The 27059-nt window shown below is 44.2% G+C and overlaps 3 non-coding genes across 3 annotated transcripts; all 3 read left to right on the forward strand.

Moving 5' to 3' along the window:
• The first annotated feature begins 17511 nt into the window (after positions 1 to 17511).
• On the forward strand, positions 17512 to 17593 carry trnas-gcu (transfer RNA serine (anticodon GCU)). The gene has a single exon. It is a non-coding gene; the product is annotated as a tRNA-Ser (tRNA).
• Positions 17594 to 18119: 526 nt separating this feature from the next.
• Positions 18120 to 18192, forward strand: trnaa-agc (transfer RNA alanine (anticodon AGC)). Its single transcript has one exon. It is a non-coding gene; the product is annotated as a tRNA-Ala (tRNA).
• A 6636-nt stretch (positions 18193 to 24828) lies between these two features.
• On the forward strand, positions 24829 to 24910 carry trnas-gcu (transfer RNA serine (anticodon GCU)). The gene has a single exon. It is a non-coding gene; the product is annotated as a tRNA-Ser (tRNA).
• Positions 24911 to 27059: the final 2149 nt, after the last annotated feature.

Consider the following 27059-nt stretch of genomic DNA (forward strand, 5'->3'; position numbering starts at 1 on the left):
AGACTTTATTAATGCCACACTCCACACAGCACAAGGGTCAGTAAGAAAACGTGGATCAGAGATATATTAGAAAAATACAAAAAATAAATAAATAGTGCACAAATTTAAAACAAGCAAAACACCAATGCAAGAGTAATTACTAATGATTTACAAATGCTTGTCATATACAACCAATACACTCAGGGAATTTTAGCATATCAGGTTAAAGCTCTCTGTAATTCTTGGACAGTTCATGAAATAATTTTAAATTTAATCTGCACTTCAGTTAACTTTTTTAATAACTAATAACAGGTTTATGTGTTAGATCTACGGATACAGCCAATACACTCTGCTTGTATAATGCTGTATTCTCTCCCAGCTTACACTTTTCTCACAACAGGGTGATTCCCAAAGTACGAGTCCATAAAACAATGACTCTAAAACCAGAACAAAAGATAAAGTTGGAAGATCAAAGATTAAGGATTGTGTTTTATAGCACGTAGTAAACTATCCCCTTTTTCTTCTTCTTGGCCTTATTGCGTGTACCTCACAAGTCAAATTATACATTAGTCATACTTACAAAAACATTATGAATTTCATTTATAACTGAGATGCCAAGCTATTATCAGAAATCTTATGCTCAACAGAAACATGTATCCCCACCTTCAAAACCTTAAGGTGCCAAATTCACAAACCCAACAGGGGCTCATTACACATGGGCTAGAAGTGCAAGTCACCCTTTACTGACACACTGTAAACAACCTTCATGCAGGACAACACGGCTAACAGCCTTGGGAAACCTCTTACTTGAAATATGTCTGTGAAGGTTCTCAGTCATCCAGGTCATCGTAGCCAAAGGAGCTTGCAAAGAAAAGCGTCTGGACTTCTTTAAGTTGCTTGAAGACGTTTCACCTCTCATCCGAGAAGCTTCTTCAGTTCTAGGGTCAAATGGCCGAGAGTCCCAGATTTAAAACCAGTGGGAGTATCCCCCCAAAGAGGGACAAATCATCAGGGGGTCCTTTGTCCCTCAAAATCTCCGTGACATTATTCAAACGGCGAAAATCCCCACACGGCCGCCACCGACCGTCGGACTTGGGCACCATGTGTAGCGGAGAGGCCCAGGCACTATTCGAGCACTGCACAATGCCGAGGCGCAAACTCTTCCCGAGCGACGGAGAGTTTCGCGGGGTCGAGGCGCCGCGCGCGTGCGAACACCGGGGGACCGACCGTCGGAATATAATGTTCAACCCCGTGCTTCGTTGCCGTGTTTGAGAAATTAGGAACAGTCAGTGAAGGGAACTCAGAGAGCAAACGCTGAAAAACATTCCCAGAAGTCACCAAATTAGCCCGATTCAGGGGCTCGATGGCGCGAGTGAAACAGGGCACTGAAGAAAAAGACTGGGCGTCGATTAAGCATCTGTTAGCGACGTCGACCAGCAGTCCGTGGGCACAAAGAAAATCAGCACCTAAAATAGGTACAGAGCTAGCGGCAACAACAAAGGTCCACTGGAAATCCCGACCATGAAAACAAACAGTCACGAACCTTTCCCCGAACGTTGCGATGGGAGAGCCATTGGCCGCAATAAGCTGCGGTCCGCAGCCCGCTGCTAAACTGTCGGCGCCGGACGGGGGAAGGAGGCTCTTCTGGGAGCCGGAGTCAACCAGGAAACGTCTCCCGGAGCGCGAGTCTTCTATGAAGAGCAGTTTTTCTTTGTCGCCAGCGGTCGCGGCCGCTACAGTGCGCTGTCGTGGCCCAGGGTCGGAAAAGCACAAGGCAGCAAGCAGCGGCGCGCTCTGGGGCCAAAACGCTGATGGTAGAAACAGAGGTCCAGTCCGCGGTGTCGCTGTGCCGCGACCTTTGCCGCCAGCGAAGGAGCGGACACGTCGGGGCAGGTCAGCGGGGAAGCAGAAGGCGCTGCCGGCGAGGCTGGAACTAGGTCGTGATCGTGGAAAGCGCGGGTAGCCAAGAGAATACGATCCACGTCCTCAGCCAGGGAGCGATAATCCTTCGTGCCCAGAAGCGGAGAGTAGGCGAGGCCGGCTCTCACGGCCGCCGGCAGCTGTCGGAGGAAGATGTGGGTGAACAGGAATCCCCCGTCGTCCGGACCGAGAAAGGACAGCATGCGCTCCATCAGTTCGAGAGCCGTACCGCCACCCAGGCCTGAGAGGGAGAGGAGCTTCTCGGCTCGCGCCGAAGAAGCAGCTCCTTAAGGGCGGCGTACTTCCCTCGGGCGGGTGGGTCCCGGAGGAGAGTCAACGCACGACGGGTGGCTAGCGGGTCGAGAGAGGCCACCACCTGGTGATATTTCGTGTCGTCAGCCGAGATGCCACGAAGGGCGAACTGAGCCTCCACGTGCACGAACCACGACGGGGGATCGTGAAGCCAAAAGTAAGGCAGCTCGAGCGGTACAGCAAACGCAGCTGCAGCCGGAGGCAGAGGGCTGGCGGCTGCTGATGCATCCAGAGCGGAGTCGGTGCCACCATCGGACTGCAGCATGTTCGAGTCAGGGGTCACCAATGTGGAGGTAAACACATACGACACGAGAGCTCTCGATTAACACTCCTCGTTTATTACTCATCACCACACAACTGAACACTTTTCCCTCCAAAACATAGCAACAACACTTCCTGAGAACTGGGTGTGAGTGGAGCCCTCCAGTGGTCCACCACAGTTTCTAAATTATGGCGTTTATTGTTGAAGTGAAAAAAATTCAAACCTAAATGTGAAAGTGAAAGTCAAATGTGAAGTGATTGCTGCAAGCCTAGTAACTGGTTTGGTCACCCTTACAAGAAACAACCGCAAGCAAGCATTTGTAATATCCTGCAATGTGTCTTTTACCGTGCTGTGGAGGAAATTTGGTATACACATTTTTGCAGAATTCTTGCAATTCAGCCATTTTGACAAGTTTCGAGCATGAACTGCCTTTTTAAGGTCATGTCAAACCATCTTGGTGTCAGGTCGGGACTTTGACCTGTCCAACAACAACAACAACAAACTTTATTTATATAGCACATTTAAAAACCAGTGGTGTACCAAAGTGCTTAACATTCAAGAGGGTGAGATGAAGTAACAGGGAAGAATGAGGGCTATGGCAAGGTACCAAAACGTGCTGGCAGGTTGAATGGCATTAAAACACACAAAGGCAAAAGAATTGCATATAAAAGCATAAAAGAAAGCTAAATGTAGAGGATAAAACAGTCAAAATTAAAAATGAATTTAAAGTAATTAAGAATAAGCCGAAGATAAGAAAAGCGTTAAGCTAACTATCAAGCAAGGGTTAACTGGTAGAAAAGGCGAGGCTAAATAAGTGGGTTTTTAACCGCGATTTGAAGGAATGGATGGAATCAGACTCGCGTATAGCGAAGGGGAGGTTATTCCATAAAACGGGTGCAGCCAAGGCAAACGCGCGGTCACCTCTAGTCTTCAGCCGGGATCTCGGCAGTACCAAGAGTGACTGGGAAGATGATCTTAATGCTCTAGTAGGGGTGTATGATCTAAGTAGCTCAATGAGGTAGCTTGGCGCTATATTATTAACAATTCGGAAGGTAAGCAGCAGGATTTTGAAATGAATGCGGTACTTAACGGGAAGCCAATGCAGATCAGCAAGGACAGGGGTAATAGAGACACGCCGCCCACTACCAGTAAGGAGACGAGCAGCTGCATTCTGAACAATTTGAAGTCTATGGAGGAGAGTAGAGTTAAGACCGAAATAAAGTGAATTGCAATAATCCAACCTAGATGTCACAAAGGCGTGGATAAGCTTTCCAAGGTCCCTATGTGGAACATAATGTCTGGCCTTGCTAATAAGACGCAATTGATGGAAACAAGATTTAACAACAGAAGACACTTGTTTATCGAACTTAAAAGAGCTATCCAAAAATACACCCAGGTCACCAACAGTGTCGGTGAGGAAACTGTTAAAGGAACCGAGGGCGTCACGGAGTTGGCCACGGGGGACTCTACTGTCAAACACGATAATTTCCGTTTTCCTGTCATTTAGAATAAGAGAGTTACCTGCGAGCCAATTTTTGACCTCACGCATGCACTCGCAAAAGCCGTGCAGAGACATAGAGGGATCATCAGTTAGCTCGAAATACATCTGTATGTCGTCGGCATAACAATGATGTGCGATGTTATACTTCTCAAAGATTGTGCCTAAGGGGAGCATATACAGTGAGAAGAGCAGGGGGCCAAGGACAGATCCTTGAGGCACGCCGCAGGAGACAGGAGCAGCAGAGGAGAAATAAGGGCCAAAATTGATCGAGAAGGACCTATTAGAGAGGTATGACTTAAACCAATCTAGGGCGGCACCTCCAATGCCAACTGTGTGTTCAAGCCTCGCTAATAGGATGTTATGATCTACCATATCAAAGGCCGAGGATAGATCTAGTAGGACCAGGACTGAAGAGCGTCCGGAGTCAGCAATCAGAAGGAGATCATTGAGGACTCTGAGCAAGGCCGTTTCAGTACTATAACAGGGTTTGTAAGCAGACTGAAATTTATCATAGATGGCATTCGTATCCAAATACGGCTGGAGTTGTGAGAGAACGATCCTCTCCAGTATTTTAGACAGGAATGGAAGCTTAGAAATCGGCCTATAGTTCCCAAAGTCCACTCCAAAGTCATTATTTTGTTTTTCTTAAGCCATTCAGACGTGGACTTGCTGTTGTGTTTTAGATCACTGTCCTGCTGCAGAACCTAAGTGTGCACAAACAGATGGCTGGACATTTTCCTTCAGGAATGTTTTGGTAGACAGCAGAATTCATGGTTCTATTTACGACAACAAGTCTTCCAGGTGCTGAGGCAGCGAAATAGCCCCAGACCATCACACTACCACCACTATATTTTGCTGTTGGTATGCTGTTCCTTTTCGGAAATGCTGTGTTACTTTGACATCAGATGTAAAGGGACACACACCTTCTAGAAAATTCAACTTTTGTATTTTTCCACAAATCTTGGATCACCAGGTTTTTTTCCCGGCAAAACTGAAATGAGCCTTCATGTTCCATTTGGGGCGATCGTGGCTCAAGAGTTGGCAGTTCGCCTTGTAATCGGAAGGTTGCCAGTTCGAGCCCCAGCTTGGACAGTCTCGGTCGTTGTGTCCTTGGGCAAGACACTTCACCCGTTGCCTACTGGTGGTGGTCAGAGGGCCCGGTGGCACCAGTGTCCGGCAGCCTCGCCTCTGTCAGTGCGCCCCAGGGTGGCTGTGGCTACGATGTAGCTTGCCATCACCAGTGTGTGAATGGGTGAATGACTGGATATGTAAAGCTCTTTGGGGTCCTTAAGGACTAGTAAAGCGCTATATAAATACAGGCCATTTACCATTTACCATTTGTTCATCAGTGGTTTTCATTTTAGATCTCTCCCAATACAGGTCATTTGTGCCCAGTCTCTTTGTTATAGTGGACTCATTAACTCTGACCTTAACTGAAAGGGAGAGAGTTACAACTAAAATTTTAAAGTGAAACCTAACATTTGCTGGCAACCAGTAAAGAGTAGCCAAAACTGGCACTTGAGTTAAGCACCTATGCACACCTGTGTACCTGCCATGCAGGGCGGTGACTTCAGAGTTGGGAGAAAAAATGATGGATGAACACAAACAGCTTTCACCAGCAGACCAGATGATGGCCACAAGATGAGCATACTGCTGTTGAGCCAAAAAGCAATAGCTGCAGACAGCAGGGCAGCGTCACCACCAAATATCAGGAGAGGAACACATCACAGGATCTGGGACTCTCTCCAGATCCAAGATGCTCGCCTCCAGTACCTTCTCAGTTCACCTAGACAGTGGCCCTCCTTCCCTTGCTCCGTTTCTTGGGAGTGAGAGTACCACCTGTTGTGTACAGTGGCACGCACTCAGGTGAGGAACACACCAGAAGAGGAGGAAACATTTATCTGTCACGACGAACTGAAAGGATTCACACGCAGAGTCTTGAATGGAAGCAGAGAACAGTCTTTATTAAATGCCAAAACACCAGGTGAGCTATACCCGGTGGGGGGTGGGGGGTGGGTCGGGGGGGGCACAGAGGGAGAGTGAGAGCAGGAGCAAAACTCAAAACAAAACACATGTAGCCGCACTGAGCCAGCCGGGTAGACACAGAGTTTTCTGTGTCATGGTAGCTGTTGATCGAGTGTTCAATGTTTAACATCCTGATCATAAATGAAAGCAGCAGAAACAAAGTCAAAACAAAACAGAGTAAAAATGATATTGCAAACACGATGGATAACAATGAAAAATTGCAGTGTCAGCTGCAACAAGCTGCAGCAGCTACGAAACCAAACACAGCCACCATCATGTCTACGAAGACAAACACTGTAGATTTGGACTTCTCTGTATTTTGTTATTCTATTCTTACGACTCAAAGCCAGGCTCCATAGCATCACGGTTTCATATAATGTCAGTACAAGCTATGCATGTTATGTCCGGAATGTATTCCGTGACCATGGCGTGTAGAGCACTACATGTGATTGTCTATAAATAACTCTATGCTTGTTGTTGTTCTTTGTCAAAGACCAGAAACTCCTGCTATGCTTTGCATTGTGATTTGACCTTTTTGCAAACAACAAATGAAACCTTATGAAGACACTTTATTCATCAACCAGCAGGTTTCTTAAAGCATTCTTAGTCCATGTGTTTAGTGTGTTCAAGACTTCAACTACAGTGTTAGTGACTTTTCCTGCTTTATCCGGTCAAATTTTATAACGTCATCATGTCCCTGCATACAGCGTTCCATCAGTGCACCGTCATACAAACGGGGCTGCTTTTCACTTTAAAAAGGTGAAGAAGTCCGCACTAGGAGTGTGGAGGGGTGATGTTGCAGTAGGTCACTCCAGTTCAAGTCATACACATCACAGATTTTCACACACCATTTGCATGATGTTCAGTTCAATTCACTTTTATTCATACAGCACCAAATCACAACAACAGTCGCCTCTCCACCTTATTTTTAAGGTAGACCCTACAATAATACATAAAGGGTTGTGATTTTTTTTTATAGAAATATGAAACTCGCTGAGGTTCAGGCACTAACATGACTTGGTTCAGGTGAGCAGTTAAGTATGCTCGGTCAGGTTTACAAAAACACGTTGATTGGATAAATATACAATGATCGCTACGTCTTTTAAAATGCATTTTCTTAGTTACCATAATGACAACTTAGACTTTGTCTACACAAAATGCATTTTCCTGATATGACATACTGTACTCAAGCATTTTTATGGATATGGTAATAATAAAGTGCTAGAAAAATGACATGAAAAAAGTACATTAAAGTCCTCCACGCATAGCTGTGGCTACCAAATGTGAATGTAATGTTACTGCGCAACTATCAGTTCTTTACATCTCCAGTGTCACGCACACCGTCCATCATCTGTCACCCATGAATCATCATGAGCTGTGCGCACAGCCAAAATCAAGACCAGCAAGTCTGACTGCTCTCAGACTGAAAGAACAGAAACAAACTCAGTCTCAAAAAGGGGAAGGAGTCACGCTAGCTGTGGGGTCTGAAATCAGCTGATGGCATGCTGATGCTTACAGATGAAGGTCGTCGGAGGGGTCCTGATTTTAGAGACGGATTGATGCATGGAATCATAGATTCACTTTCAGTCATGTACAACCCCTTGTGAGTTTGCAACACCTGATGCTGAAGCAGTCAGTAGAAAAACAGGGAGCGTTATTTCCTCCTCCTCATCCACCTGAATATAAACCTGTGACCTGCTGAACAGCAAGTCTCAGATGATCCTTTTCTTCACACAACACAGCCTCAGGTGACTCTTCAAAGTGAGTAAGACAATATAATTTAATTTCATAATTTTTGCTGTAAAATATTCTCATCAATGTTAATCTATGAAATAGAGCCTGCACATGAATACTGGCTGGATGTTCTATTCAAGCAGGTTTTACATCAGTTTAACATCAGAATCAGAATGAATTAGAGCAGAGCAATGATTTTAACATCCATGTAGATGCTAAAAATGACAGCCTCAACATGGCATTTAATCTGTTATTAGACTCAATTGGCTTCTCTCAAAATGTAAAAGAACCCACCCACCACTTTAATCACACTCTAGATCTTGTTTTAACATATGGCATAGAAACTGAACATTTAACAGTGTTTCCTGAAAACCCTCTGCTGTCTGATCATTTCCTGATAACATTTACATTTACAATGATTGATTACACAGCAGTGGAGAGTAGACTTTATCACAGTAGATGTCTTTCTGAAAGTGCTGTAACTAAGTTTAAGAATATAATCCACCCACTGTTATCATCTTCAATGCCCTGTACCAACATAGAGCAGAGCAGCTATCTGAACGCTACTCCAACAGAGGTCAATTATCTTGTTAATAATTTTACCTCCTCACTACGTACGACTCTGGATACTGTAGCTCCAGTGAAAACTAAGGTCTCAAATCCGAAGTACCTGACTCCGTGGTATAATTCTCAAACACGTAGCCTAAAGCAGATAACTCGTAAGCTGGAGAGGAAATGGCGTGTCACAAATTTAGAGGATCATCATTTAGCCTGGAGAAATAGTTTGCTGCTTTATAAGAAAGCCCTCCGCAAAGCCAGAACATCTTACTATTCATCACTGATTGAAGAAAATAAGAACAACCCCAGGTTTCTCTTCAGCACTGTAGCCTGGTTCTGTTGGAGGTTTCTTCCGGTTAAAATTGAGTTTTTCCTTCCCACTGTCGCCAAAGTGCTTAAAATAAATAATAAAATAATAAATTAATTAAATTGAATTGAACTGTGTGTAAATCTGGACCATTAACTAAGCCAGACCTTCCCAAAGTATGGGGCCTGCCCCCTGTATGGGGCCCGCCCCCTGGGGGCGGGGGGGGGGGGCGCAGAGCCATTGCAGGGGGGGGAGTGGTATGAAAAGGGGGGGGGGGGGGGGGGGGGGAGCTAGGACACTGCTAGCACGGGGCGCCCACACAAACACAAATCAGGAGATGAAGCATCGCTGAATATGTTTCCAAACCAGCTTCATTCTAAGCCAAAGACTAGAAAATATGGTGAAGCAAATCTTCCCTTTGGTTTCACCTGCACAAGTGCTGAGGTAGGTCTCCCCTGCAGGACTGGTTTTCCCTGCGTCAGGAGCAGCGCTGGGCTCTCCAAATCACAGACAAACAGTGTCCCACAGCTGTTTATGTTTTTAAACCCATTTTGCACAGAGAGACATTTTTTGAAAAATGTATTGATAACAATGTTGAATATTATTACACAGGGAAAAAAACAACTACACGTAAAATAATCACAGCGTGACGCCTCTGCCTTTCTAAATGGAGGGACAGTAACTGCGTGTATATGTAAGCGTGTAAAACCTGCAGATAGTCAGATTAACAGTATTTTGTCTCTATCTGCTATTCTGCAATTCATCTCATGTAAACAATAACGCGGCGCACAGCGTGACGTGAAAATAGGCACATACCTTTGACGTTGCGTGATGAACTCTGTATTCCTCGTCCACACATAAACGCAAAAAAGGAGTTTTTGAAAATCTCCGTTCTCGGTGATTCCAAACGCCGTTTACGTGTGGACGAAACAGCTGTGTTTTCAAAAATACCCGTGTAGGTGCGGACGCAGCGTAAAAGAGTTAGTAGTTTATTTTATTACTACCTGTAATTTATTGCAGATTACTTGTATTTGTTTGATCATTTACTAAATGTTTGAGGTGTGAAATAAACCGCAATGGAGCAAAATATGGGTGTGTGTGGTTGGAGGATGTGTTTGTGCGCGTATGTGCGTGGGCGTGGGGGCGAACATTTTTCTTGTAAAAAATGTTAGGGGGGCCTAGCAAAAAAAGTTTGGGAATCACTGAACTAAGCACCAAACACTTACAGGACAAACAAGATGAAAACTGTGTCTTTGTTTGCTCTAAAATGTGTCAAAGAGAGCTATCAGATAGTGCCAAAATCATTTCATTAGACGTTTATGATCTTAATAAGTTTCTTTAAATGACTTCAAACTTTCAAAGTACAGCTCTCTGAGACTGTGTGAAGCAGCAGACTCACACTGAGAGAATCGATTTAACACTTCTACGCTTTTTTACAAACCAAACAACTTGAATCATCAGACTCACTCACTTGCAGCTTCGTTAAATATATACAAACGATGTAACCCAAAACAAAAAGTGAAAGACACGGTCAGCTAATCACTGAATACCCAAAGAATAAATCTGTCCCGGTCCTGTGTCAGTGACCCAGTGTTTAGATTTTGTATTATTAGCCATGACAAAATCAAGCAAGGTTGCTTATTTCGTCATGTTTCTGATACTGGGCGATCGTGGCTCAAGAGTTGGGAGTTCGCCTTGTAATCGGAAGGTTGCCCCGGCTTGGACAGTTTCGGTCATTGTGTCCTTGGGCAAGACACTTCACCCGTTTCCTACTGGTGGTGGTCAGAGGGTCCGGCGGCGCCAGTGTCCGGCAGCCTCGCCTCTGTCAGTGCGCCGCAATGGGTGGATGACTGGTTGTGTAAAGCGCTTTGGGGTCCTGAGGGACTAGAAAAGCGCTATACAAATACAGGCCATGTACTGTATACACCCGGTTCTATGTACACACTATAGAAACAAAACCCTGTGAGTAACAAAGTCTGCAAAGAAAATGCAGCAACATGACCATCAGCTAAGCTTAGGCACTTAATCATCCATAAGAACCCAAAAGTGTCATGTGTGCTCCTTTCAGGTTCTGCTGATCTCTCCCTGTGGGACTTCTGCTCTCTGACTGAGCGCAGAGACTTCCATCATGTCTACAAACACCGTTTACAGGGCCAGACGACGCTCCACCATATATGCAAATACTTCAACGGTGTGCAGAACACCCTCCGCCATGTGCGCAACGAGCTCCAGCATGTATGCAAAGAAATGCACCGTGGGTAGAAGTACTGCCATGGTATTCGCAAAGACCTCCATCATATATGCAGAGACTTCCACCTGCATCATGTGTGCAAAGACCTCCACTCTGGGCGCAGTAATAATAAAATGATGTCAGTAGGAAGAAGATCAATAATAACTGCTGTGATTGTATTTTATGATAATTTTTCATCAAAACTGATTCTCTAATGACTGTAACACTAAAATTATATCCCAAAAGGTTGATTCTGCTCATCTGGACGTAGCGTTTTCAGTGGGTTTGTCACTCATCCAAGTGACTCCTTCAGTCTCAGCTGACTGCAGGTTTGGGAAACCTACAGAATTAACTTTTTGGGATTTCCTTAACTTGAAGACTGATTGATGGAATACCTTAATCATGTAACACTATAATGATGTAACACCTGAAATAAGGCAGAGTGATGGCAGTCTTTGTCTTTGTCTCCATAACCTGAATGTTGGTCAGCTTGGCTGAAACCAGAACAGACCTGAGCCTGCTCTCACCATCCGTGGCTCCTCTGGTCCAGCTGGTGACCACCGACAAAAGTTGTCACACTGATTTAAGGTGTACTCAGCTCACCTGCAGGAAAACAATCCAGCTTAAAAGTTGCCGCTGACTGCCTTTAAGCACTATGCTTTTAAGGTGGATCAGCATTGTTGTGGTACTCTTAGCTGCTCCACCTTTAGTCTTTTGGACTTTTTCTGCTCTGCTGATGAGACTTTTAAATAAAGTTGTATCTCACATTGATTGAATAAATAACTCATTTTGGCTGGAATATTGAATGACGGTTCAATCTTAAGTACCATTAGGATGTGATAAGATCATGGCTGGTAAATCGTCCAAGGGAAGACTGCGCTTCTAACTACAAGGCCTGCAACACCAAATCTGACCCTGAGCTCAAGTGATAAGGCCTTCTGGGGAGATGGAGGCTTGGTGGAGAAAGCAGTAGGAACGGACATCGAGTCCTTCAAAGGAGAGATCCTGTCTTTCCTATGCAGACCTTGCAGATACTCTTAAAGTGGAGGTTCATGCTGTGCTGGAAAGTGAAATGACAGGCATCAGATCCAACATTAATGCAGCTCACTCAGGAAGAAATCACTGGATGCTGAAGAAACGGTAAATGAGACTGTTCTAATGTAGTTAAATACAGTATACAGAGCAAAGGGGGAAAGTAAGTGAAGGTGTTTTTGGGGGGGAAGCTGAGGACTGTACACATGGTTCCTGTTATATTTCAGGGGAGGGTGACGGGTATTCTCTACTTTTTTCTGTTATTTTTTGTTTTGTTTTACTCTTTCTCCTCCCCGTCTCCCCTCTCAGGACCATTCAGATCGTGCTTTTCTTACTGATATAAGTTTCATATGTTACTGGGGTGCTCAGCAGTTAGTTTGTTATAGCTGACCCAGTGCACCTTGGTGTTGTTTTGTACTGTTTTGCTTAGAGTGGTGCAACTTCTTGATGATCAGATGTTCTGCTGGAGAGGTCAGCATGTTATTCTGTTGTTTTGTTTTGTTTTAATTTCTGCATTCTTCACTTCAACATCTTAATGCAGGCTCCATCACCCAGGTAAGTAATTCCCAAAAGGTTGATTCTGTTCATCTGGATGTAGCGTTTAAATAATAATAATATATTTTATTTATAAAGCGCCTTTCAAGACACCCAAGGACACTTTACAATAGGATAAAACACATAATAGAACAATGAACAATAAAACAAAAGCACAGTGGGAGAAAGGTTTTGTCATCATCAAGTGGCTTCTTCAGTCTCAGCAGGTTCAATTCAATTCAATGTTATTTACACATCGCCAAATCACAACAACAGTCGCCTCAAGGCACTTTATATTGTACAGTAGATCACACAATAATAGATGCAGAGAAAAACCGAACAATCATATGACCCCCTATGAGCAAGCACTTTGGCGACAGTGGGAAGGAAAAACTCCCTTTTAACAGGAAGAAACCTCCGACAGAACCAGGCTCAGGGAGGGGCGGGGCCATCTGCTGTGATTGGTTGGGGTGAGAGAAGGAAGACAGGATAAAGACATGCTGTGGAAGAGAGACAGAGATTAATAACAGATATGATTCAATGCAGAGAGGTCTATTAACACATAGTGAGTGAAGAAGAAACACCCAGTGCATCATGGGAATCCCCGGCAGCCTACACCTATTGCAGCATAACTAAGGGAGGATTCAGGGTCACCTGGTCCAGCCCTAACTATATGCTTTAGCAAAAAGGAAAGTTTGAAGCCTAATCTTAAAAGTAGAGATAGTGTCTGTCTCCTGAATCCAAACTGGAAGCTGGTTCCACAGAAGAGGGGCCAGAAAACTGAAGGCTCTGCCTCCCATTCTACTTTTAAATACTCTAGGAACAACAAGTAAGCCTGCAGTGTGAGAGCGAAGTGCTCTAATAGGGTGATATGGTACTACAAGGTCATTAAGATAAGATGGGGCCTGATTATTTAAGACCTTGTATGTGAGGAGCAGGATTTTGAATTCTGGATTTAACAGGAAGCCAGTGAAGGGAAGCCAATACAGGAGAAATCTGCTCTCTCTTTCTAGTCCCTGTCAGGACTCTTGCTGCAGCATTTTGGATTAACTGAAGGCTTTGCAGGGAGTTTTTAGGACATCCTGATAATAATGAATTACAGTCGTCCAGCCTGGAAGTAATGACATTTCTTGAATTGTGTCGTTGTCGTCTCAGCAGCTGTTTGGTGGAGTCAAGAAGTGAATGATGAGCTTTTACAAAACCTCTCAACATTTAAAGAAACGAGTTGTGTTCAGATTAAACTCATTTCTTCAGAGGACACAGAAACATCAGAGTTTAACTCATACAGATCTTTAATGTTCTAAAGAAAAAGAAACTCCTGATGAACTTTCAGGTTCCAGCTGTTTGCACACTGACTGCTGTGAAATGTGTACAGTGTTCAGACTTTTAAAGAAATAAATGGCTTCACCAAGAATTAACTTGACGTCTGCTGAGAAACTGTAACATTTGGATGCTGTGAGGAAAACTACTGAGCATGTGTGAGAGTGTCATGTTTAAAGGCCTTTCAGAGAGTCACTGCCTTCACTTACAGTTTCTTCATGTCCTGCTTCATCAGCACCTCTTCACAGCTTCTGACTTCAAACTTTGGGGTCATGAACAAGTGTTGAAATGATTCTTACTAATGAAAGATATTTTTAATAGCAGCAGCAGCTCTTTCACTTCCTTTTACTTCTCTTTTGAGAAACCACCTCATGAAAACCAAACTGTGTTGTAATTCATCGTTTTGAATTCAGGATTCTGATGTTACCCTGGGAGGTTTTTTTTCAGGCTCATCTGACCTTGAACGTTCCCCACAGCGATGGCTGGAGTGATCGGCTTTCGTTTTGTCTGGGATCACACGCTTCACCCTTAGCAGCTGGTCTTCAGCCCCATCTGCTGGTGAAAGTTCCACATTTCAAAGATTATAAAGAGACAAACATTTTCAAAAAAGAAAGTATTAGTTTCTCCACAGGATGTAAACATGATGAGGAAAATGAATTCTTTTCTTCTAATGAATACAATGAAAAAAACAACACCAACAGGCAGACATTCAGCAACGACCTAATCAGGGTTTGCAGCAGTTCTGGAAGTGTGTCTGTATGAGGGCTGAGTGTTTTCCAGAGATTACAGGAATCTGACTGGTTTGATAGATGCTACTGAGGTCCAAGATCTCATCCATAATGTGTTCAATAACCACAGTCTGAGTACTCACAGCTTGTCCATGTTCAATCATATCAGCCAGCCTTGTGGGGATTTGAACAGCTCTAACTGCTTTCTTTGTTCTTGGATAAGCCAGCTCTGAGCCAGCTCCGATCAGCCAGAACTCTGTGATCATGCTTCCAAATGGGTAGATGTCGTTCAATGTCTTCCATCAAGAGTTGCCAGGCACGCGACGCAACCGACCATCAAGTATCCGGCAGCAATAATACGACGCTTTGTGAACAGAAAATCAAAAAAGGAGCCACTAAGACAAGCTAAGAAGCTGAGAGGAACCAATGTCTACATAAACTGATAAAGAAAAATGCTGACATAGCACGAATACTAAGAAGACAAAACAAGGTTCAATCAACATGGACTGCAAACTGCAAGGTCTACATCAAACTCAAAGGAACACCAGAAGAACACAAAGCTGTGGCCATTAAAGAACTTTCAGAACTAGATAAATATCAGCAATGCTAAAAACTATGACACTAACTACATAAATAAATCATATAACATGAAAAATTTATGATAATAATCACTTTTCTTATTAAGGTGAAAATGAAATTTACCCATATACGAACCTTTAAGTATACCGATCACAGACCATGGGACTTGGACAATGATATAGACCCTAAAAATAACTTCTGCACCCTTAAGCATGATCAAAAATGAGAGTATTATACAAATGAGCAGTTTAATTGAAATATAATAATGGATAATGTAATATCAATCATACATGTTAATAGTAGAAGCCTCAATTCAAATCATTCAAAAATCCTGGACTGTTTAGTTTTCTAAGAAATTCACTGTCATTGCAGTTTCACAGACCTGGTTAGATTGGGATAAAAAAAAAAAACTTAGTAAAGATTGATGGATATGACATGTATGAAAATAAATGATGAAAATAAAAATAATATGAAAAACATGTGCACAGTACTACCTAACATTGTAAATAAAGGACCTAAAGGATTTGAATATCCAAATAACTTTCAAATACAAAATATTATAACTAGTGACATAAAACAAATGGCTATAACTAAAACTATTAATGTAGCAAACTCAATGTTAATGAGGGGAATAGATGAAATTATTGATGTAGTTACATCCTTTAACTCTAAGAAATAAGTGACTGTGATGGCATTGATATGCACTTAATTAAAGATATTATTGGATGTATTGTGAAACCATTTACCTACATTTGTAATCTGTCATTACAAAGTGGTTTATTCCCTGATAAGATGAAAATTGCAAAGGTAGTTCCAATATATAAAGATGGAGATAAACATCTTCTCACAAACTATAGGCTGACCTCTTTACTACCGCAGTTCTCTACGATACTGGAAAAAATATTTTACAGTAGATTGCTTTTTGTGTTAAAGTCATAAAATGTACTAAATGAACAGCAGTATGGATTTAGACCCAAATGAACCACAACGCATGTCTTAATCAATATAGTATAGTAGATATAGTAACTGCAATTGAAAACAAAGAATATGCTGTCAGAGTTTTTTTATATTAAAATAAAAGCATGTGATACAGTTGATCACAACCTTTTACTTAACAAAGTCTGTACATGTGGGGTCAGAGGGGTGGATTATCATGGTTTAACAGTTACCTTAAAAAACGTAAACAATTTATTCAAATAAATGCCATAAAATCAAAATTGAAACCCGTTGTGTGTGGGGTTCCCCAAGGATCAGTTATGGAGCCGCTGCTTTTTATATCGTACATCACTGAGATATGTGCAATTTCAAAGTCTTTGAAAACAATATTATTTGCAGACGATAGAAACTTACTGTGCTGTGGAAGTAACTTGGAACAATTTCTGAATGAAGTAGAAAATGAACTAAATAATCTGAAGACCTGGTTTGACGATAATAAATTAACATTGAATCTGAGTAAAACAAAATTCATAATATTTGGGAATCACACATATTCTACCAATAGCAAACTGACAATAAATAACATTGAATTACACAGAGTGTCTGAAATCAAATTCCTTGGTGTGATAATACATCACAAATTATCCTGGATTCCCCACATTCCGCATATCAAAGGCAAAATATCGAAGTCTCTGGAAATTCTCTACACGGTCAAGGATCTCATAAATCAAACGTCACTATATACTCTCTATTGTTCTATCATACTGCTGTACATGACATACTGTGTGGAGGTGTGGGGAAACACGTATAAAACACACATCCAATATACATTCTGCAAAAAAGAGCAATAAGGATAATAAATAAAACTACTTCAAGAGAACCATCAAATCCACTTTTTATCAAATTAAATATTCTCAAATTTAAAGATTTGGTCGACCTCAGAACTGAACAAACAAAGTACAAAGCAGCAGATAAATCTTTGCCCCACAACATCCAGAACTTGTTCCAAATAAGACCAAATACTCCTGACTTGAGAGGAATCCTTATGTTCAGCAAGCCAGTAGGAAGGACAAAAGTGTGTATGTTTATGTGTTGTATATGAGTTTAGATTTGTATATAGTTAAGCATGTATGGATCAGCCGTTTGCAGACGACGTTAGGCCAGCAAGGCTGAGGTGATTTGCACATGTGCAGAGGAGGGATATAAGATATACTGGGAAAAGGGTGTTAAATACGGAGCTGCTGGGCAGGAGAATAAGAGAAAGACCAAAGACAACGTTCATAGACGTAGCCAAGTAGGACATGCAGAGGGTTGGTGTGACAGAGGAGAATGCTAGGGGCAGGGTGAGATGGAGGCAGACGATCCACTCTGGCAACCCCCAAGAAGAACAGGCTCAAAGAAGAAGCCAGCATCACTCCAGGCTTCTACCAAAGTGTTACGCAGCCCCTCGTCGGGGATCTGGAGTCAATCTCCCTGCGTCCATACACCAGCGATCAGCTCACACGTTATCCCCCGTAAATTCCCAATGCTACTGGCAAAGGGAGGCGTCCGGTAGATGAGGTGGCCGAGAGGTTAAGGCGATGGACTGCTAATCCATTGTGCTTTGCACGCGTGGGTTCGAATCCCATCCTCGTCGAGAGCTCTTTCTGCTTATGTTGATGCATCTTGTCAGTGTAAGATTGGCTGCCAAAGCAGGCATGATGCAATGCTCTTCTTTGGCTCAGTATTCACTTTAGTTCACCATGTGGTCTTGTTGCACAGGTGGTGTTAAAGAGAATGGTCTGCTAATACAATAGCAGAAAGACGTTCTGCTTCCAGAATAGCAACATTCCTAATGGCCCACTTGCCCTATGCTGAAAACCAAGGGGAGGAGGTCGGTAAGGATATTGATTAGAAGCACCTCCCTCAGTTGGCTTCATTCAATGTGAATGAGCAGTGGCTCTAGTCCACGGTCCCTTGGATGTCCAGTCTCCTCAGTCTGTCTCTAAGGCTGATGGCATTCAGTCACGTTAGCATGACAGTGGATTGTCAGCGAGCCGCCTTAGTCTCTTAGCCACCTCCTGGGCGCTTTGCAGATTTCAGGATTTGTGCCCCTTCCCTATTTTGATTATACAGCAAGTGTGGACAAAGTGTCGACTGTAATAAGTAACACATGCAGCACAGGGGAGTTAGCTCAGATGGTAGAGCGTTCGCTTAGCATGCGAGAGGTAGCGGGATCGATGCCCGCATTCTCCATTTGACGCTTTGCTAGTCAGTGTCCCAACTGAATGCATGTGGCTTCCTTTGGCAAATCTTTATTTCACAGGTGTCGATCTCCAGGCCTCGAGGGCCGGTGTCCTGCAGGTTTTAGATGTATTCTTCATCCGTCATAGGGGATTCAGATGGCTAAATGACCTGCTCAACATTTCTTGAAGTTCTCCAGAGGCCTGGTAATGAACTAATCATTTGATTCAGGTGTGTTGACCCAGGGTGATATCTAAAACCTGCAGGACACCGGCCCTCGAGGCCTGGAGTTCGTCAACCCCTGGTTTATTTGCACTTCTCCGCTCACTACCTTTCAGGTACTATCAGGTTAACGCTGGCTTCAAACCTCATCAATGTTTGACCATGTGAAGTGATTGTCTCCCCTCTTACCCTCACAATAGTGGCCGATGGCAGCAAAGAGTCCCCCGGCCCAGTCTGACATCTCTTTTCTCCAGAAGCAGCTGAAAGGGGCTTCCAGTGACACTCTCCTGGCGTACTGCGTAGGGCCCAGACTTGAATCGCTCGGAAATGTCTCGTGTGAGTTACGATTGCACCAAAGGGTCTTGTTGTAGTTGATATGCCCAGAAAACATTGAAAGGGAGGTGTTGCGATTAGATCCACCTGAGCTGAAGCTCCGTATGGCACGATGAAGCTGCAGTGCTCAACCCTCAATGGGGAATTAGCTCAAATGGTAGAGCGCTCGCTTTGCATGTGAGAGGCAGCGGGATCGATGCCCGCATTCTCCAGGACCCTTTTGCACGTCCGCGAGGAGACCCCGAGCCAAGTGTGTAGCCAATCCATTGGGTGTGTCTCTTATGGACTGTGACTTTGCTCATTATACTCACTTTCAAAAGCTTCCTGTCATCACCCCAGAGGAGGATTCAAAGGCAAAGGTTAGAATAGGAAAATAAAAAGTAGCAGTGTCATGTAGATACGAACACTGGCGGGGCTAGACGGATGGCAAAGGAAAAGCCTTATACTGAGTTGAATGTGAGCCTGGACACGAAGCATGGAGAAAGGGACTTGTACCAACCGGCAAGGCAGAGACATCCAGCTGGAAAGGATGGTCAGCAGCTTAAAGTCATTAAGGGTGGTGTTATATCTTCACGGCGTGTTACTAGTATAACAATGATTCTCAGACCACGACGTAACTTTAAGTATTATTTATTGCGGCATAACTTCCAGCACACGGCTAGTCCGAACAACAACTAAAACGCATTTCCCATCATGCACCTGGTACAAAACCGCTACGGGTCCTGTTATAACCCAAAATACACAACATCTCCTCCCCTCTTACAAAGGATGTACTACGGAATAAACAGGTGATCTACTCAAAAACTTCTGTCTTCACTGGAACATGACAGTAATAGCATCACAAACATTTCACCTTTCCCCTTCCCTTTATTAACTGTAAGGTTATAACAACAACTCTTTTTAATTGCTAACTTGGGAGTGAGGGTAGACTACCTCAACCTCCCCCATGACCCATGGGGATTATTCTGCCCCGTTCACTTGGGTCAGGTGCTATCTAATAACTCAGACGAACAGGAGGCCGCCGCTCTCTGTTGGGGTATCGGCGGTCTGTGGTAACGTCAGTCTGTGTGCTCTCTTGTGGAGCCTTTGTTTCTGTCACTGAAGATGTCTCAGTCTCTCTTGCAGTCTCATTTACAGTGGGAACCACTTTTCCTGATGTGGTGGAGTTCTCTACTTGCATGTGTGGAGGGACTGATGAGTCGATGAGTGCATTTTTAAGATCTTCGGAAGACCTTTCTGCAGACACTGGTGCGGTCTGTAGTAGCTGATCCACGTGCCTTCTCCACACTCCATCGGCAACCTGTACTGTATATGAAACTGGTCCAGTTTGTGCGATGACAGTTGCAGGAACCCACTTGTGTGCTCCTCGGTAGTTCCTGGCCAGCACTGACTCACCGGGGCTGAAGACTCTGTCCTTGACCTGTTGGCCCCTGTACATAATTTGTTTCTCTTGTTGTTTTTGCACAGTGTCCTTCACAGTTGAGGGTTTCAAAAGATCAAAGGTAGTGCGCAGATCTCTCTTGAACATTGCGTTGGCAGGAGATGTCCTTGTGGTTGCATGTGGACTGTTCCGGTAGTTAAGCAGAAACTTGTGCAGTCTCTGATGCAGTGTTCCTTGGCCTTGTGATGTTTTCAGTGCATGTTTCATTGTCTGAACAAACCTTTCTGCAAGACCATTCGTTGCAGGATGGTATGGAGCTGATGTAATGTGCTGCACTCCATTAGCCTGCAGGAAAGCCTCCATTTCCTGTGAAACCAGTTGAGGTCCATTGTCAGAGACTATCTGTGTAGGAGATCCAAACCTACTGAACATTTCTCCTAGTGCTTCTATGGTCTTCTCAGTGGTGGTTGATTTCATGATGGTCACTTCAGGCCATTTATTGTGTGCATCAACAGCTACAAGAAACATTTTGTCCTCGTATGGACCTGCAAAGTCAATGTGTACACGATGCCATGGTTCCTGTGGGAACTCCCAGGGATGGAGAGGAGCAAGTGGTGGGTTGTTCCGGACCTTATGACACGATGAACAGTTTTTAGCGATCTCCTCAATCTGTTTGTCCATATTTGGCCACCAAAAATAGCTTCTCGCTATTTCCTTCATCCTCACTATTCCACTGTGTCCTGCATGAAGTTGCTTCAACAGTTTTGTTTGAAGTGACAGGGGAATAATGACTCTCCTCCCCCACAGCAAACATCCCGCCTGAACAGAAAGCTCCGCCCGCTTCCCAAGGAAGGCCTTCAGGTCTACATCCTCACCTGCAGGAAGACCCTTAACGATCCAGTCCATCACTGCTGACAACACAGGGTCATTTCTGGACGCCTTTTTTACCTGCACAGCCGAAACAGGTGCTGTCTCTACCTCCCTGAAGTAGAGGATCTCAACAGTGTCAGAGACGGGTTTTCTAACAGGGAGAGGTAACCTGGACAACCCATCTGCATTGCAATGAGACTCCGATTTGCGATACTTGATGTCATAAGAATGTCCTGACAATATCAACGCCCACCTCTGGAGACGAGAAGCAGCAAGAGATGGAATCCCTGTGTAGGGTCCCAGGATGGTTGTGAGAGGTCTATGGTCAGTTAACAGTGTAAACTTCCTACCGTACAAGTACTGGTGAAATTTCGGAACACCAAACACAATGCTCAGAGCCTCTCGTTCCAGCTGAGCATAGTTGGTCTCTGCCGTGTTTAATGTCCTTGATGCGAATGCAATTGGCCTTTCTTCGCCGTTTGGGAGAATGTGGGAAATCACTGCCCCCACCCCATAGGGAGAAGCATCACAGGCAAGCTGAATTGGGAACTTAGGATTGAAGTGGGTTAGCACTTCAGATGCAGTCAGTGAATCCTTTGCCTTTTGAAAGGCCTCTTGACAGCTTGCTGTCCACTTCCATGCTTCCTCCTTGCGTAGCAGGTTATGCAGTGGTTTCAGGAGTGATGCCAAGTTGGGTATGAACCGTCCATAGTAGTTCAACAGTCCTAAGAAAGACTTTAACTGGCTGACATTTTGTGGTGGGGGTGCATCCACAATTGCTGTGATCTTCGAAGGCGCAGTGTGCAGACCATTTGCATCAATCACGTGCCCTAGATATTCCACAGATGACTGGAAAAAGTCACATTTCTCCTTACAGACTCTCAATCCGTATTCCTTCAGTCTCTGAAGGGTCACATCCAGGTTGCGCAGATGTTCTTCATCATCTGCCCCTGTACACAGGATATCATCCAAGTAACACTGCACACCAGGTAATCCGCTCAGGATTTGATCAATCGCTCGCTGAAACAATGCTGGAGCTTATGTGATGCCAAAAGGCAACCTGCAGTATCTGAAAAGTCCCTTATGTGTGTTGATAGTCAACATTTCACGTGACTGCTCTTCGACGTGCATTTGCAGGTACGCCTGGTTGAGATCTATTTTGCTGAACTTTTGTCCCCCACTCAGACCAGCAAATAAGTCATCAATCAGAGGGAGGGGATACTGCTCTGCTGTTAATACAGGATTCACGGATACCTTGAAGTCTCCGCAGATCCGGATTCCTCCGTCCTTTTTAGGAACTGGAACGATGGGCGTGGCCCACTCGCTGGTTGTAACCGGCTCCAGAACACCATTCTTGACCAATGCGTCCAAGTTAGACTCCACCTTGGGCCGAACGGCGTACGGCACAGGTCTAGCCTTCATAAAGACTGGCTTGCTGTCAGGTTTGAGATGCAGCTTCACTGTAATTTTTTTCATGCTGCCCAGTTCCTCACGGAAAACCTCTTTGTGCTTTCCCAGTATGGCCTGCAGCTGAGAGGAACCATGCGACAGCTTTCTCACTTCTTGCCAGTTGAGTCTGATTGCTTTGAGCCACACACGTCCCATTATAGCAGGGCAGTCCTTCTGCGTAACATACACAGGCAGCTTAGCAGTTTGGTCATTGCATTGAACAGTCACCTCTGTCATTCCTTTCATAGGCACTCGATGTCCAGTATATCCTTTAAATACTGTGTCGGAGGGTTTGAGTGGAAGGTGCTTCAGACACTTCCTGTAGACATTATATGACGCTAATGATGCTTTTGAACCTGTGTCAATCTGCATTTTTACAACATGTCCTTCCAGTCTGGGCTTGACCCAAAAGCCGTCTGAGGTTTCATCCACATTCAGTATACGCACAGTATTTATTGCAGACAACACTTCTTCATCTGAGGAATCACTTGCTCTGAACTCATGAATTTTGCAGTGCCTCTTTTATTTCCAATCTTTGAGCCCTTATCCTTGCTCTTTTTGTTCCTACATGCCCGTGCTACATGGCCTTTTTTCCCACAGTTGTTGCAATCCATTTCCTTGCACCAGCAATCACTAGCAAGGTGGCCTAACTTGCCACAGCGGAAACATGGTCCTTGTGCATTCGCTTTACCACTGTCAAGTTTGTGTACTCTGTCTGTAGCATGCAGAGCATGGGCTTCTTTCGACGCCATTTCCATGGTCACACTGATATTAATTGCCTTCTCAAGAGTCAAGTCACTTTCCGTGAGTAATTTCTTCTGTGCAGCTTCACTTCTTAATCCACACACGAGTCTGTCTCTTAATGTGTCATTTAAAACATCTTTAAACTCACAGTGTTCAGCTAATTTGCGTAACGATGCAACGAACATTGTGACAGACTCACCCTCTTCTTGGTTTCGCTTGTGAAACCTGAACCGTTCAGCGATCACGAGGGGCTTGGGCGAAAAATGTTTGGTCAGTGTGTCCACAATCTCTGTGAAACTTTTATTGCCTGGCTTTGCTGGCTGCAGCAGGCTCCTTAGCAGATTAAAAGTCTTTGGGCCTATCACACTCAAAAAAATGGGCACCAATTTATCATCCTGTATGTCATTAGCCGCAACGAAATATCCAAAACGCTCCGTATATGAGCTCCATTGCTCCGTACTTTCGTCGAAGGGACCGATAGAGCCAATAACTCCAGCCATTACTCGGCTCCTGGTTGAATGGCACTCTTCCCCTCACAACTGTTCCTTTTCGTAACGTCTTTTTTACCCCGCGTACTCACGGAGTTTTCCTTCGTCGTCTTTTCCGCTGTTCACTCCTCCCCGTCTCGCTGAAAAAATCGCCATCCACCGCCGCACACCGGGTGTCTCGTCCTCACACCTGCGCCGTCTAACACCGGGTCAGCCCGAGGCAGCGGCAGGAAAAAACAGTGCAAAACTCCGTATTGTCGCGGACTGCAGCGTCGGTCCAGTCGTCCTCGTCACCACTTTTTGTTATATCTTCACGGCGTGTTACTAGTATAACAATGATTCTCAGACCACAACGTAACTTTAAGTATTATTTATTGCGCCATAACTTCCAGCACACGGCTAGTCCGAACAACAACTAAAACGCGTTTCCCATCATGCACCTGGTACAAAACTGCTACGGGTCCTGTTATAACCCAAAATACACAACAGGTGGAAATGGTAATGTGCTAACAAATGAAGAGGGAGGGAGTACTTTGAAGGGAAGACGTGGGTGGAGAGCAAATTCAGGGGTGATTTGTCACACAAGGATAGCAGCAAGTGCGAAAGGCAAGCTTTAGAAGACGGTAGTGAGAGCTGCTCTGATGTGTGGCACAGATGGAGTCTGCAGAGTTGAAGATGATAAGCTTTTGCTTGGGAGTGTCCAGGATGGAACAGATGACCATGTGCGAGGGACAGCTGGGGTTGAGCCGTTTGCAGACGACGTTAGGCCAGCAAGGCTGAGGTGATTTGCACATGTGCAGAGGAGGGATATAAGATATACTGGGAAAAGGGTGTTAAATACGGAGCTGCTGGGCAGGAGAATAAGAGAAAGACCAAAGACAACGTTCATAGACGTAGCCAAGTAGGACATGCAGAGGGTTGGTGTGACAGAGGAGAATGCTAGGGGCAGGGTGAGATGGAGGCAGACGATCCACTCTGGCAACCCCCAAGAAGAACAGGCTCAAAGAAGAAGCCAGCATCACTCCAGGCTTCTACCAAAGTGTTACGCAGCCCCTCGTCGGGGATCTGGAGTCAATCTCCCTGCGTCCATACACCAGCGATCAGCCCACACGTTATCCCCCGTAAATTCCCAATGCTACTGGCAAAGGGAGGCGTCTGGTAGATGAGGTGGCCGAGAGGTTAAGGCGATGGACTGCTAATCCATTGTGCTTTGCACGCGTGGGTTCGAATCCCATCCTCGTCGAGAGCTCTTTCTGCTTATGTTGATGCATCTTGTCAGTGTAAGATTGGCTGCCAAAGCAGGCATGATGCAATGCTCTTCTTTGGCTCAGTATTCACTTTAGTTCACCATGTGGTCTTGTTGCACAGGTGGTGTTAAAGAGAATGGTCTGCTAATACAATAGCAGAAAGACATTGTGCTTAGAGAATAGCAACATTCCTAATGGCCCACTTGCCCTACGCTGAAAACCAAAAATGCAAAAAAATCAGATTGGTTGTTTTGGTCTCCAATCAGCTCAAAATGACGAAATGCAATATCCCAGAATTAAAGGAGTTTGCAAAGAAAAGCGTCTGGACTTCTTTAAGTTGCTTGAAGACGTTTCTCCTCTCATCCGAGAAGCTTCTTCAGTTCTAAAGTCAAATGGCCGAGAGTCCCAGATTTAAACCAAGTGGGAGTGTCCCCCCAAAGAGGGACAAAGGACCCCCTGGTGATCCTCTAATCACATGAGCCAAGGTGTGAAAGCGGGTGTGGGACCTAATCAGCCAGGGTTTCGGGTGAGCTCATTGTGAAACCTGGCCCCACCCTATCATGTGAATTCCTGAGGTCAGATGGCCCAGAATGTGAGTGGGCGTTAAGGCGTCTGGGAAGGGATCTCAAAACTGGATTATAGATGGCAGACAATTGATGTCGTAAACCACCGCCTCTGTTCAAAGATGGTCGCTCACAGTGGACATAGATGGCCTCTTTCACTCCTCTTTCAAACCATCTGTCCTCTCTGTCCAAAATGTGAACATTGGCATCCTCGAAAGAGTGACCTTTATCCTTAAGATGCAGATGGACTGCTGAGTCTTGTCCTGTGGAGGTGGCTCTTCTATGTTGTGCCATGCGCTTGTGAAGTGGCTGTTTGGTCTCTCCAATGTAGAGGTCTGGGCATTCCTCGCTGCACTGTACAGCATACACCACGTTGTTAAGTCTGTGTTTTGGAGTTTTGTCTTTCGGGTGAACCAGTTTCTGTCTGAGTGTGTTGCTGGGTCTGAAGTACACTGGGATGTCGTGCTTGGAGAAAACTCTCCTGAGTTTCTCTGATACACCGGCTACATAGGGGATGACAACGTTGTTGCGTCTGTCTTTCTTATCCTCCCTCGCTGGTGTCTGATCTTCTTTTCTGTGCCCCTTAGCTGACTTTATAAACGCCCAGTTAGGATAACCACATGTTTTGAGTGCTTCCTTTACATGTGTGTGTTCCAATATCCCTTATAAATGTAGACCTTAAAATAATCTGCAAAGCTCTCTCGAAGAGACTAGAGAAAATAACCCCCCTCTTAATTCATCCTGACCAAACTGGTTTCATAAAAGGTAGGCACTCATCAACAAATACACGTAGATTACTTAATTTGATAGACTACTCATACAGTAAAAACCTTGAAACTACAATATTTTCTTTAGATGCAGAAAAAGCGTTTGACAGAGTTAACTGGAAATTTCTATTTGCAACTTTACACAAATTTGGTTTTGGATCTTCTTTCATCAGCTGGTTAAAAATATTATATAATTCCCCAACAGCTTGTGTCAGAACAAATGACCAGACATCCTCCAGCTTCTGTCTCCTGAGGGGCACCAGGCAGGGATGCCCACTCTCCCCTTCACTGTTTGCAATTTTTATTGAACCACTAGCAGCAGCAATTAGACAGAATTCAGTAATTAAGGGCATAAAATGCAAGAACGTGGAACATAAAATCAGCCTTTATGCGGATGATGTGCTACTCTTTCTCCAAAATTCACAAACCAATATCTCTGGGGTGATTGAATTGATAAACTCTTTTGCAAGAATATCAGATTACTCAATTAACTGGTCAAAATCTACAGTCCTTCCGATTAATTGCTCCTTCCATAATTCCTCTTCTACTCCACTGCAATCGGGAAATATAAAATATTTAGGTATTAATGTTTCTCCCAAGCTTGCAGATCTAACTAAATTAAACTATATCCCACTTTTAAAGAAAGTAGAAGGCGATCTGGCTAGGTGGAAATGTCTACCCATATCACTCATGGGAAAGGTTGCCGCTATAAAAATGATGGTCTTACCAAAAATAAATTATTTATTCTCAATGATCCCAACTAAACCGCCACAAGATTGGTTCAGATCTCTAGATTCATATATGTCCAAATTCCT

This window comes from Pelmatolapia mariae, linkage group LG2 (genome assembly GCF_036321145.2).
Source record: "Pelmatolapia mariae isolate MD_Pm_ZW linkage group LG2, Pm_UMD_F_2, whole genome shotgun sequence".
NCBI classification, from domain to species: Eukaryota; Metazoa; Chordata; class Actinopteri; order Cichliformes; family Cichlidae; genus Pelmatolapia; species Pelmatolapia mariae.